The sequence below is a fragment of the Heptranchias perlo genome, chromosome 9, assembly GCF_035084215.1.
Source record: "Heptranchias perlo isolate sHepPer1 chromosome 9, sHepPer1.hap1, whole genome shotgun sequence".
In the NCBI taxonomy this organism is placed as follows: domain Eukaryota; kingdom Metazoa; phylum Chordata; class Chondrichthyes; order Hexanchiformes; family Hexanchidae; genus Heptranchias; species Heptranchias perlo.
Genome location: NC_090333.1, coordinates 2,898,434 through 2,911,266, shown reverse-complemented (window position 1 = coordinate 2,911,266; position 12,833 = coordinate 2,898,434). Strand labels below are relative to the sequence as shown.

At 49.3% G+C, this 12,833-nt stretch overlaps 1 non-coding gene and 1 pseudogene across 1 annotated transcript; one reads left to right on the top strand and one right to left on the bottom strand.

Annotated features, from left to right (window-relative positions):
* Positions 1-10,517: 10,517 nt before the first annotated feature.
* Positions 10,518-10,681, top strand: LOC137325889 (U1 spliceosomal RNA). Its single transcript, XR_010964048.1, has one exon. It is a non-coding gene; the product is annotated as a U1 spliceosomal RNA (small nuclear RNA).
* A 1,981-nt stretch (positions 10,682-12,662) lies between these two features.
* Positions 12,663-12,833, bottom strand: LOC137325974 (U2 spliceosomal RNA; annotated as a pseudogene).

The following is a 12,833-nucleotide window of genomic DNA, read 5'->3' as shown; positions in this document are numbered from 1 at the left end:
CATTGAAACTAAAAGTTAGATTTTCGATCCAGTAGTCCACCAATCGGATGGGAGGCGTTGTTTTGTGTGTGTGTGTACGTTATGTCAGTCAGTCTCTCTCTCTCTCTCTCTCTCACTCAGAGGCTGCTGTGGAAGGAAAGGTTTTTTAAAAAGAACTTGCATATTGAAAGAAAGATGTGTCTGAAGCTGCTGGGCCCTGTCCATTGTCACATTAATGGCAGGGCGGGGCAGGACTGCTTTGACCAGGAGACCTGTTTTCTGGGTCGGAGGTGTGACATTCCACTGATTTCCCACCCTCCCGTCCTTCCTTCTGAACACCTTTGCCGTTTAATCGAGGGCCAAAAGCCTGTGAAAGGGAAGGACCAGCCGGCCGGCCCCCTGCTGGTCGGTGCTGCCAGTGGGGCCGGTGTGCGTGTTCTCAGCCTCATGTCCAGGTTCCTCAGGGAGGTTGAGGCAGCTCCCCTGGTGGTCTAGTGGTTAGGACTGTAGGGTGCTTTGGGGTTGTTCTCACCCTATTGATCGGTGCAGATATCTGGTCCCCGGTCTAGCCAAGGAACACTTATACCTCATGGACCGGGAGTTCAGGAAGACAGGACTTTTGCTAACGCACCCGGTGATGGATCACATAGCCGAATGGCACAGAGAACACACAAACTCGGTGTTTGAATTTAATTGGAATGTTGCTTTTATTATTCCATCAACACGAAGAAAATAACGATAAAAACGGTCCTGCACAGTACATTGAGTTACACACACCCACTACAGTACCTTATCCCGCTAAACTAAGAGGCTGGTGGGGACCCTGGAGACACCTATCACACACACACACGTATGGTTGGGGCTCACCATTCCTTTACACTCTTCGGTCTGGCTGACCGGTTCTCTCACATTGGTTTCGTTGGAAGCTGCTCTCCTCCCTGGAGAGCTCGGGTGAAAAAAAAAGAGCGAGCAGGAACTAAGAGAGAGAGAGAAAGAGCTGGAAAAGAGATAAGAGCAAAGAAGCAAGAGAGCAAGAACCAGAGACAGCAAACAAGCGCAAAAAACAAGAGACCAAAAGCAAGAGAGCAAACAAGAGAGAGAGGGGTTTCGAGCTTCCACTTATATACTCCTCTCTTACAATAGTTTTCGTTGTTAAATGAGGCGCTCCATGTCTGTTTAACAGTTCTTACAAAGTTGTTAAGAGTCTTTAATGGCTTTTGATGGTCTCTCATCATGTTGCAATTGCTTCTCTCGATTGGCCATTGTTCTTCGAATTCATTCCGATCGTCGAGCACTTGCCACACAAGGCTCCCTTTTCACCCCACGTCCTCGCTGTCGATTTGGTTTTGCATCAGAACCGAGGCATGGCTCCGCCATGTCTGGAGCAGTTGCCTCTCTCAATGACCGACTGCCTCTCGAATTAGTGCTGATCGTTGACCACCTGCTGTAGGTTTTGCATTGAAACAGAGACTGGTGACGTCTCACCTATCCTTCCATCTTAGGATTTTGGTCAATGGCCAAAGTTTTACAAACTCGGAAGAGGAGGAATTCTCAGAATTCTAATAGGAGGCAACCTTTCAAACTCGTTGAGACCTGGGTTCGAATCCCCGTCGGGGGGAGCGACTTTCTGGTGCAGATTAATTGGCACCATCAAAGAAAGTCTCCTTTCCTGAGCGCGATGTTACTTGCCACTTATGAGCCCAAGCCTGGATGTTGTCCAGGTCTTGCTGCATGCAGGCTCGGACTGCTTCATTATTTGAGGGGTTGCGAATGGAACTGAACACTGTGCAGTCATCAGCGAACATCCCCATTTCTGACCTTATGATGGAGGGAAGGTCATTGATGAAGCAGCTGAAGATGGTTGGGCCTAGGACACTGCCCTGAGGAACTCCTGCAGCAATGCCCTGGGGCTGAGATGATTGGCCTCCAACAACCACTACCATCTTCCTTTGTGCTAGGTATGACTCCAGCCACTGGAGAGTTTTCCCCCTGATTCCCATTGACTTCAATTTTACTCGGGCTCCTTGGTGCCACACTCGGTCAAATGCTGCCTTGATGTCAAGGGCAGTCACACTCACCTCACCTCTGGAATTCAGCTCTTTTGTCCATGTTTGGACCAAGGCTGTAATGAGGTCTGGAGCCGAGTGGTCCTGGCGGAACCCAAACTGAGCATCGGTGAGCAGGTTATTGGTGAGTAAGTGCCGCTTGATAGCACTGTCGACGACACCTTCCATCACTTTGCTGATGATTGAGAGTAGACTGATGGGGCGGTAATTGGCCGGATTGGATTTGTCCTGCTTTTTGTGGACAGGACATACCTGGGCAATTTTCCACATTGTCGGGTAGATGCCAGTGTTGCAGCTGTACTGGAACAGCTTGGCTAGAGGCGCAGCTAGTTCTGGAGCACAAGTCTTCAGCACGACAGCTGGGATGTTGTCGGGGCCCATAGCCTTTGCTGTATCCAGTGCACTCAGCCGTTTCTTGACATCACGTGGAGTGAATCGAATTGGCCGATGACTGGGTTTCGTGATGGTGGGGATATCGGGAGGAGGCTGAGATGGATCATCCACTCGGCACTTAGAATCATAGAAGAATCATAGAAGTTACAACATGGAAACAGGCCCTTCGGCCCAACATGTCCATGTCGCCCAGTTTATACCACTAAGCTAGTCCCAATTGCCTGCACTTGGCCCATATCCCTCTATACCCATCTTACCCATGTAACTGTCCAAAATAGAATCATAGAAGTTACAACAGAATCATAGAAGTTACAACTTCTGGCTGAAGATGGTTGCAAACGCTTCAGCCTTGTCTTTTGCACTCACGTGCTGGACTCCGCCATCATTGAGAATGGGGATGTTTGCAGAGCCTCCTCCTCCCGTTAGTTGTTTAATTGTCCACCACCATTCACGATTGGATGTGGCAGGACTGCAGAGCTTTGATCTGATCCGTTGGTTGTGGAATCGCTTAGCTCTGTCTATAGCATGTTGCTTCCGCTGTTTAGCATGCATGTAGTCCTGAGTTGTAGCTTCACCAGGTTGGCACCTCATTTTTAGGTACGCCTGGTGCTGCTCCTGGCATGCTCTTCTACACTCCTCATTGAACCAGGGTTGATCCCCTGGCTTGTTGGTAATTGTAGAGTGAGGAATATGCCGGGCCATGAGGTTACAGATTGTGCTGGAATACAATTCTGCTGCTGCTGATGGCCCACAGCGCCTCATGGATGCCCAGTTTTGAGCTGCTAGATCTGTTCTGAATCTATCCCATTTAGCACGGTGGTAGTGCCACACAACACGTTGGATGGTGTCCTCATTGCGAAGACGGGACTTCATCTCCACGAGGACTGTGCGGTGGTCACTCCTACCAATACTGTCATGGACAGATGCATTTGCGACAGGTAGATTGGTGAGGACGAGGTCAAGTAAGTTTTTCCCTCGTGTTGGTTCGCTCACCACCTGCCGCAGGCCCAGTCTGGCAGCTATGTCCTTCAGGACTCGGCCAGCTCGGTCAGTAGTGGTGCTACCGAGCCACTCTTGGTGATGGACATTGAAGTCCCCCACCCAGAGTACATTTTGTGCCCTTGCTACCCTCAGTGCTTCCTCCAAGTGGTGCTCAACATGGAGGAGGACTGATTCATCAGCTGAGGGAGAACGGTAGGTGGTAATCAGCAGGAGGTTTCCTTGCCCATGTTTGACCTGATGCCATGAGATTTCATGGGGTCCAGAGTCAATGTTGAGGACTCCCAGGGCCACTCCCTCCTGACTGTATATCACTGTACCGCCACCTCTGGTGGGTCTGTCCTGCCGGTGGGACAGGACATACCCAGGGATGGTGATGGAAGAGTCTAGGACGTTGGCTGAAAGATATGATTCTGTGAGTATGGCTATGTCAGGCTGTTGCTTGACTAGTCTGTGGGACAGCTCTCCCAATTTTGGCACAAGTCCCCAGATGTTAGTAAGGAGGACCTTGCAGGGTCGACTGGGCTTGGTGTTTTGCCGTTGTCGTGTCCGGTGCCTAGTGGTCCGATGCCGGGTGGTCCGTCCGGTTTTATTCTTATTATGACTTTTCGTAGCGAGATTTTACAACTGAGTGGCTTGCTAGGCCATTTCAGAGGGCAATTAAGAATCAACCACATTGCTGTGGGTCTGGAGTCACATATAGGCCAGACCGGGTAAGGGCAGCAGGCTTCCAAAACCCTGGTTAGACCGCACCTGGAGTACTGTGAGCAGTTCTGGGCACCGCACCTTCGGAAGGACATATTGGCCTTGGAGGGAGTGCAGCGTAGGTTTACTAGAATGATACCCGGACTTCAAGGGTTAAGTTACGAGGAGAGATTACACAAATTGGGGTTGTATTCTCTAGAGTTTCGAAGGTTAAGGGGTGATCTGATCGAAGTTTATAAGATATTAAGGGGAACAGATAGGGTGGATAGAGAGAAACTATTTCCGCTGGTTGGGGATTGTAGGAGTAGGGGGCACAGTCTTAAAAATTAGAGCCAGACCTTTCAGGAGTGAGATTAGAAAACATTTGGAACTCACTTCCCCAAACGGCAATTGATACTAGCTCAATTGCTAAATTTAAATCTGAGATAGACAGCTTTTTGGCAACCAAAGATAGAATCATAGAATCATAGAATCATAGAAGTTACAACATGGAAACAGGCCCTTCGGCCCAACATGTCCATGTCGCCCAGTTGATACCACTAAGCTAGTCCCAATTGCCTGCACTTGGCCCATATCCCTCGATACCCATCTTCCCCATGTAACTGTCCAAATGCTTTTTAAAAGACAAAATTGTACCCGCCTCTACTACTGCCTCTGGCAGCTCGTTCCAGACACTCACCACCCTTTGAGTGAAAAAATTGCCCCTCTGGATCCTTTTGTATCTCTCCCCTCTCACCTTAAATCTGTGCCCCCTCGTTATAGACTCCCCTACCTTTGGGAAAAGATTTTGACTATCGACCTTATCTATGCCCCTCATTATTTTATAGACTTCTATAAGATCACCCCTTAACCTCCTACTCTCCAGGGAAAAAAGTCCCAGTCTGTCTAACCTCTCCCTGTAAGTCAAACCATCAAGTCCCGGTAGCATCCTAGTAAATCTTTTCTGCACTCTTTCTAGTTTAATAATATCCTTTCTATAATAGGGTGACCAGAACTGTACACAGTACTCCAAGTGTGGCCTCACCAATGCCCTGTACAACTTCAACAAGACATCCCAACTCCTGCATTCAATGTTCTGACCAATGAAACCAAGCATGCTGAATGCCTTCTTCACCACCCTATCCACCTGTGACTCCACTTTCAAGGAGCTATGAATCTGTACTCCTAGATCTCTTTGTTCTATAACTCTCCCCAACGCCCTACCATTAACGGAGTAGGTCCTGGCCCGATTCGATCTACCAAAATGCATCACCTCACATTTATCTAAATTAAACTCCATCTGCCATTCATCGGCCCACTGGCCCAATTTATCAAGATCCCGTTGCAATCCTAGATAACCTTCTTCACTGTCCACAATGCCACCAATCTTGGTGTCATCTGCAAACTTACTAACCATGCCTCCTAAATTCTCATCCAAATCATTAATATAAATAACAAATAACAGCGGACCCAGCACCGATTCCTGAGGCACACCGCTGGACACAGGCATCCAGTTTGAAAAACAACCCTCGACAACCACCCTCTGTCTTCTGTCGTCAAGCCAATTTTGTATCCAATTGGCTACCTCACCTTGGATCCCATGAGATTTAACCTTATGTAACAACCTACCATGCGGTACCTTGTCAAATGCTTTGCTGAAGTCCATGTAGACCACGTCTACTGCACAGCCCTCATCTATCTTCTTGGTTACCCCTTCAAAAAACTCAATCAAATTCGTGAGACATGATTTTCCTCTCACAAAACCATGCTGACTGTTCCTAATTAGTCCCTGCCTCTCCAAATGCCTGTAGATCCTGTCCCTCAGAATACCCTCTAACAACTTACCCACTACAGATGTCAGGCTCACTGGTCTGTAGTTCCCAGGCTTTTCCCTGCCGCCCTTCTTAAACAAAGGCACAACATTTGCTACCCTCCAATCTTCAGGCACCTCACCTGTAGCGGTGGATGATTCAAATATCTCTGCTAGGGGACCCGCAATTTCCTCCCTAACCTCCCTTAACGTCCTGGGATACATTTCATCAGGTCCCGGAGATTTATCTACCTTGATGCGCGTTAAGACTTCCAGCACCTCCCTCTCTGTAATATGTACACTCCTCAAGACATCACTATTTATTTCCCCAAGTTCCCTAACATCCATGCCTTTCTCAACCGTAAATACCGATGTGAAACATTCGTTCAGGATCTCACCCATCTCTTGTGGTTCCGCACATAGATGACCTTGTTGATCCTTAAGAGGCCCTACTCTCTCCCTAGTTACCCTTTTGCCCTTTATGTATTTGTCGAAGCTCTTTGGATTCTCCTTTGCCTTATCTGCCAAAGCAATCTCATGTCCCCTTTTTGCCCTCCTGATTTCTCTCTTAACTCTACTCCGGCAATCTCTATACTCTTCAAGGGATCAACTTGATCCTAGCTGCCTATGCATGTCATGTGCCTCCTTCTTCTTTTTGACGAGTGCCTCAATCTCCCGAGTCATCCAAGGTTCCCTACTTCTACCAGCCTTGCCCTTCACTTTATAAGGAATGTGCTTACCCTGAACCCTGGTTAACACACTTTTGAAAGCCTCCCACTTACCAGACGTCCCTTTGCCTGCCAACAGACTCTCCCAATCAACTTCTGAAAGTTCCTGTCTAATACCATCAAAATTGGCCTTTCCCCAATTTAGAATTTTAACTTTTGGGCCAGACCTATCCTTCTCCATAGCTATCTTAAAACTAATGGAATTATGATCACTGGTCCCAAAGTGATCCCTCACTAACACTTCTGTCACCTGCCCTTCCTTATTTCCCAAGAGGAGGTCAAGTTTTGCCCCCTCTCTAGTCGTGCCATCCACATACTGAATGAGAAATTCCTCCTGAATACACTCAACAAATTTCTCTCCATCCAAGCCCCTAATGCTATGGCTGTCCCAGTCAATGTTGGGAAAGTTAAAGTCCCCTACTATTACCACCCTATTTTTCTTGCAGCTGTCTGTAATCTCCTTACATATTTGCTCCTCAATTTCCCGTTGACTATTTGGGGGTCTGTAGTACAATCCTATCAAAGTGATCTCTCCCTTCTTATTTTTCAGTTCTACCCATATGGACTCAGTGGGCGAACCCTCGGATATATCCCCTCTCACTACTGCCGTGATGTTCTCCCTAATCAAGAACGCAACTCCCCCTCCTCTCTTACCTCCTGCTCTATCTTTCCTATAGCATCTGTACCCTGGAACATTGAGCTGCCAGTCCTGCCCCTCCCTTAGCCATGTTTCAGTAATAGCTATAACATCCGAGTCCCATGTACCCATCCATGCCCTGAGTTCATCTGCCTTGCCCATCAGACTTCTTGCATTGAAATAAATGCAGTTTAATCTAGACTTCCCTTGGTCTTTGCCCTGCTTTCTCAGACCATCTGTCCGGTCATGTTCTGTACACTCTCCCTTACTACTTTTTGTTTCTGTCACCACTTTATTTCCCACTGACTTCCTGCATCGGTTCCCATCCCCCTGCCACATTAGTTTAAACCCTCCCCAACAGCACTGGCAAACACTCCCCCTCGGACATTGGTTCCAGTCCTGCCCAGATGCAGACCGTCCAATTTGTACTGGTCCCACCTCCCCCAGAACCGGTTCCAATGGCCCAGGAATTTGAATCCCTCCAGCTTGCACCATCTCTCAAGCCACGTATTCATCTTAGCTATCCTGTCATTCCTACTCTGACTAACCCGTGGCACTGGTAGCAATCCTGAGATTACTACCTTTGAGGTCCTACTCTTTAGTTTAACTCCTAACTCACTAAATTCAGCTTGTAGGACCTCATCCTGTTTTTTACCTATATCGTTGGTGCCTATATGCACCACGACAACTGGCTGTTCACCCTCCCCCTCCAGAATGTCCTGCAGCCGCTCCGAGACATCCTTGACCCTTGCACCAGGGAGGCAACATACCATCCTGGAGTCTCGGTTGCGTCCGCAGAAACGCCTGTCTATTCCCCTTACAATCGAGTCCCCTATCACAATAGCTCTGCCACTCTTTTTCCTGCCCTCCTGTGCAGCAGAGCCAGCCACGGTGCCATGAACCTGGCCACTGCCACCTTCCCCTGGTAAGCCATCTCCCCCAACAGTATCCAAAACGGTATACCTGTTTTGGAGGGAGATGACCGCAGGGGACCCCTGCACTGCCTTCCTACTCTTCCTCTGTCTGTTGGTCACCCATTCACTATCTCCCTCAGTAATTTTTATCTGCGGTGTGACCAACTCACTGAACGTGCTATCCACGACTTTCTCAGCATCGCGGATGCTCCAAAGTGAATCCATCCGCAGCTCCAGAGCCGTCAAGCGGTCAAACAATAGCTGCAGCTGGACACACATCCCGCAGGTGAAGGAATCAGGGATACAGGAAGGAGCCCTGAATTCCCACATCCCACAAGAGGAACATGACACGGCGCTGGGATCTCCTGCCATGACTTAACCCTTAAATTAGCTTAAGAACAACTACAATGTCAAGAGAAAAAAAAAGGAAAGAAAAACTACTTACCACTCCCTTTAAGGAGTTTACTCCTTTAAATTGTTCTCAATTTAGAGAATGTTAACTACACTAGGGACCTTGATTCACTAAAAAATAAACGCTACTTCCGATAAGACCTGCAGACCTTCCCTTTCCTTTTACTTCAGTTACAGTAGATAAGTAGAAATACTCACCTGAACCTACTCACCAATCAGGTGCCTCCCCTGTGTCGCGTCCCGATCTGATTCCTGACGTCACTTCGAACTCGGTCGCAGCTCGGCTCGGCTCCGCTCGGCTCGGCTGTTCTCAGCGCTCTGAAATCCCGCCTTTTATCGGAAGCTCCCTCCGCTCGGCTCGGCTCCTCTCAGCTGTTCTCAGCGCTCTGAAATCCCGCCTTTTATCGGACGCTCCCTCCGCTCAGCTTGGCTCCTCTCAGCTGTTCTCAGCGCTCTGAAATCCCGCCTTTTATCGGAAGCTCCCTCCGCTCGGCTCGGCTCCTCTCAGCTGTTCTCAGCGCTCTGAAATCCCGCCTTTTATCGGACGCTCCCTCCGCTCGGCTCCTCTCAGCTGTTCTCAGCGCTCTGAAATCCCGCCTTTAATCGGACGCTCCCTCCGCTCGGCTCGGCTCCTCTCAGCTGTTCTCAGCGCTCTGAAATCCCGCCTTTTATCGGACGCTCCCTCCGCTCGGCTCCTCTCAGCTGTTCTCAGCGCTCTGAAATCCCGCCTTTTATCGGACGCTCCCTCCGCTCGGCTCCTCTCAGCTGTTCTCAGCGCTCTGAAATCCCGCCTTTTATCGGACGCTCCCTCCGCTCGGCTCGGCTCCTCTCAGCTGTTCTCAGCGCTCTGAAATCCCGCCTTTTATCGGACGCTCCCTCCGCTCGGCTCGGCTCCTCTCAGCTGTTCTCAGCGCTCTGAAATCCCGCCTTTTATCGGAAGCTCCCTCCGCTCGGCTCGGCTCCTCTCAGCTGTTCTCAGCGCTCTGAAATCCCGCCTTTTATCGGACGCTCCCTCCGCTCGGCTCCTCTCAGCTGTTCTCAGCGCTCTGAAATCCCGCCTTTAATCGGACGCTCCCTCCGCTCGGCTCGGCTCCTCTCAGCTGTTCTCAGCGCTCTGAAATCCCGCCTTTTATCGGAAGCTCCCTCCGCTCGGCTCCTCTCAGCTGTTCTCAGCGCTCTGAAATCCCGCCTTTTATCGGACGCTCCCTCCGCTCGGCAAAGGCAGGTATATGGAGTTAGATCACAGATCAGCCATGATCTTATCAAATGGCGGAGCAGGCACGAGGGCTGAATGGCCTCCTCCTGTTCCTATGTTCCTAAAACACAAGACGTGTTAAAGGCTGGTTAAACTGTTGAACGACGTTAATGTTTCAGAAGTGCATATTGTGAGTTGTGTGTCAAGCTGCTCCTGACTAGGCCCTGTCCATTGTCATGTTAATCCCAGGGCAGGGCGGGGCGGGACTGCTTTGACCAGGAGATCTGTTTTCTTGGACGCAGGCGTGACATTCCAGGCCAGGTCAGGGAGGGACCTGCCACCCACGTGTGACATTCCAGGGAGGCACCTGCTTTGTGCTGATTCGAAACTACTACTATAGCGACAACTTGCAGTTCAATATTCCTACAACAGCGCGCGTGTATATATTACAACAACAACAACTGGAGGCGGGACATTTCCCTCGAAGGGCGACACGCAAACAACCATCGCCGGCACCGCATCGCTGCAGTATTTTCTCCGAGAGTATATCATCGGATATATGGTCCAATATTTGAGCAGAATTAATCTCTCAGAGCATCAGCACGTTGCGAGCGAAGGGACATTCTGATTTTTAAAACCTGCCGTTGCAACCGTAAGAGGCAGTGAATGCTGTCAAGTGGCACTCTGTGGCGACATAAGGCATACTTACCTGGCAGGGGAGAATCTGTGATCCTGAAGGTGGATCTCCCAGGACGAGGCTAGCCCATTGCACACGGGGTGTGCTGACACCTGCGATGTCCCCAAATGCGGGATACTCGACTGCAAAATTTGTGGTAGTGGGGGACTGCGTTCGCGCTCTCCCCTGCATTGAAACTAAAAGTTAGATTTTCGATCCAGTAGTCCACCAATCGGATGGGAGGCGTTGTTTTGTGTGTGTGTGTGTACGTTATGTCAGTCAGTCAGTCTCTCTCTCTCACTCAGAGGCTGCTGTGGAAGGAAAGGTTTTTAAAAAGAACTTGCATATTGAAAGAAAGATGTGTCTGAAGCTGCTGGGCCCTGTCCATTGTCACATTAATGGCAGGGCGGGGCAGGACTGCTTTGACCAGGAGACCTGTTTTCCGGGTCGGAGGTGTGACATTCCACTGATTTCCCACCCTCCCGTCCTTCCTTCTGAACACCTTTGCCGTTTAATCGAGGGCCAAAAGCCTGTGAAAGGGAAGGACCAGCCGGCCGGCCCCCTGCTGGTCGGTGCTGCCAGTGGGGCCGGTGTGCGTGTTCTCAGCCTCATGTCCAGGTTCCTCAGGGAGGTTGAGGCAGCTCCCCTGGTGGTCTAGTGGTTAGGACTGTAGGGTGCTTTGGGGTTGTTCTCACCCTATTGATCGGTGCAGATATCTGGTCCCCGGTCTAGCCAAGGAACACTTATACCTCATGGACCGGGAGTTCAGGAAGACAAGACTTTTGCTAACGCACCCGGTGATGGATCACATAGCCGAATGGCACAGAGAACACACAAACTCGGTGTTTGAATTTAATTGGAATGTTGCTTTTATTATTCCATCAACACGAAGAAAATAACGATAAAAACGGTCCTGCACAGTACATTGAGTTACACACACCCACTACAGTACCTTATCCCGCTAAACTAAGAGGCTGGTGGGGACCCTGGAGACACCTATCACACACACACACGTATGGTTGGGGCTCACCATTCCTTTACACTCTTCGGTCTGGCTGACCGGTTCTCTCACATTGGTTTCGTTGGAAGCTGCTCTCCTCCCTGGAGAGCTCGGGTGAAAAAAAAAGAGCGAGCAGGAACTAAGAGAGAGAGAGAAAGAGCTGGAAAAGAGATAAGAGCAAAGAAGCAAGAGAGCAAGAACCAGAGACAGCAAACAAGCGCAAAAAACAAGAGACCAAAAGCAAGAGAGCAAACAAGAGAGAGAGGGGTTTCGAGCTTCCACTTATATACTCCTCTCTTACAATAGTTTTCGTTGTTAAATGAGGCGCTCCATGTCTGTTTAACAGTTCTTACAAAGTTGTTAAGAGTCTTTAATGGCTTTTGATGGTCTCTCATCATGTTGCAATTGCTTCTCTCGATGGGCCATTGTTCTTCGAATTCATTCCGATCGTCGAGCACTTGCCACACAAGGCTCCCTTTTCACCCCACGTCCTCGCTGTCGATTGGTTTTGCATCAGAACCGAGGCATGGCTCCGCCATGTCTGGAGCAGTTGCCTCTCTCAATGACCGACTGCCTCTCGAATTAGTGCTGATCATTGACCACCTGCTGTAGGTTTTGCATTGAAACAGAGACTGGTGACGTCTCACCTATCCTTCCATCTTAGGATTTTGGTCAATGGCCAAAGTTTTCCAAACTCGGAAGAGGAGGAATTCTCAGAATTCTTATAGGAGGCAACCTTTCAAACTCGTTGAGACCTGGGTTCGAATCCCGGTTGGGGGGAGCGACTTTCTGGTGCAGATTAATTGGCAGCATCAAAGAAAGTCTCCTTTCCTGAGCGCGATGCTCCACCCTCACCACCACCGCCTTTTCCTCTCCTTGACAGACAGACAGAGAGTTCAGGAGCACGCACACTTTAATCTCGCAGTTTTCATTTGTACGCACAAAGACACGCAGACCCTGCTCGTTTAAAGTCAACGACGTCAAGGTATTTTGCAGTTTGAATTATATCGCTGCGAGGGAGCGAGGGGCACTCAGCCCAGGAGAAGAAAAGAATAGCAATGAGCTGAGAAAGTAAGTGCAATATATCAGCTTTATTCTGAGTAATAATCCATACACACGTAGAGAGACACTGGGAAAGAGCTGTTTTTTCCTTTTGAATATCTCCCCAGAGGGAGGTGCACCGTTCCCAGAGACACTGCAATACTGGGTCGATGCGTGGAGTGGACGGAGCAAGCCCCTATTCCATCTCCCTGTTCCAAAAATCAATTTAATATATGGTCCCCAGATAGGGGACGTATCAGATATTAAACTGATAAGAACAGATTTTTTTTTTTTTTTTTT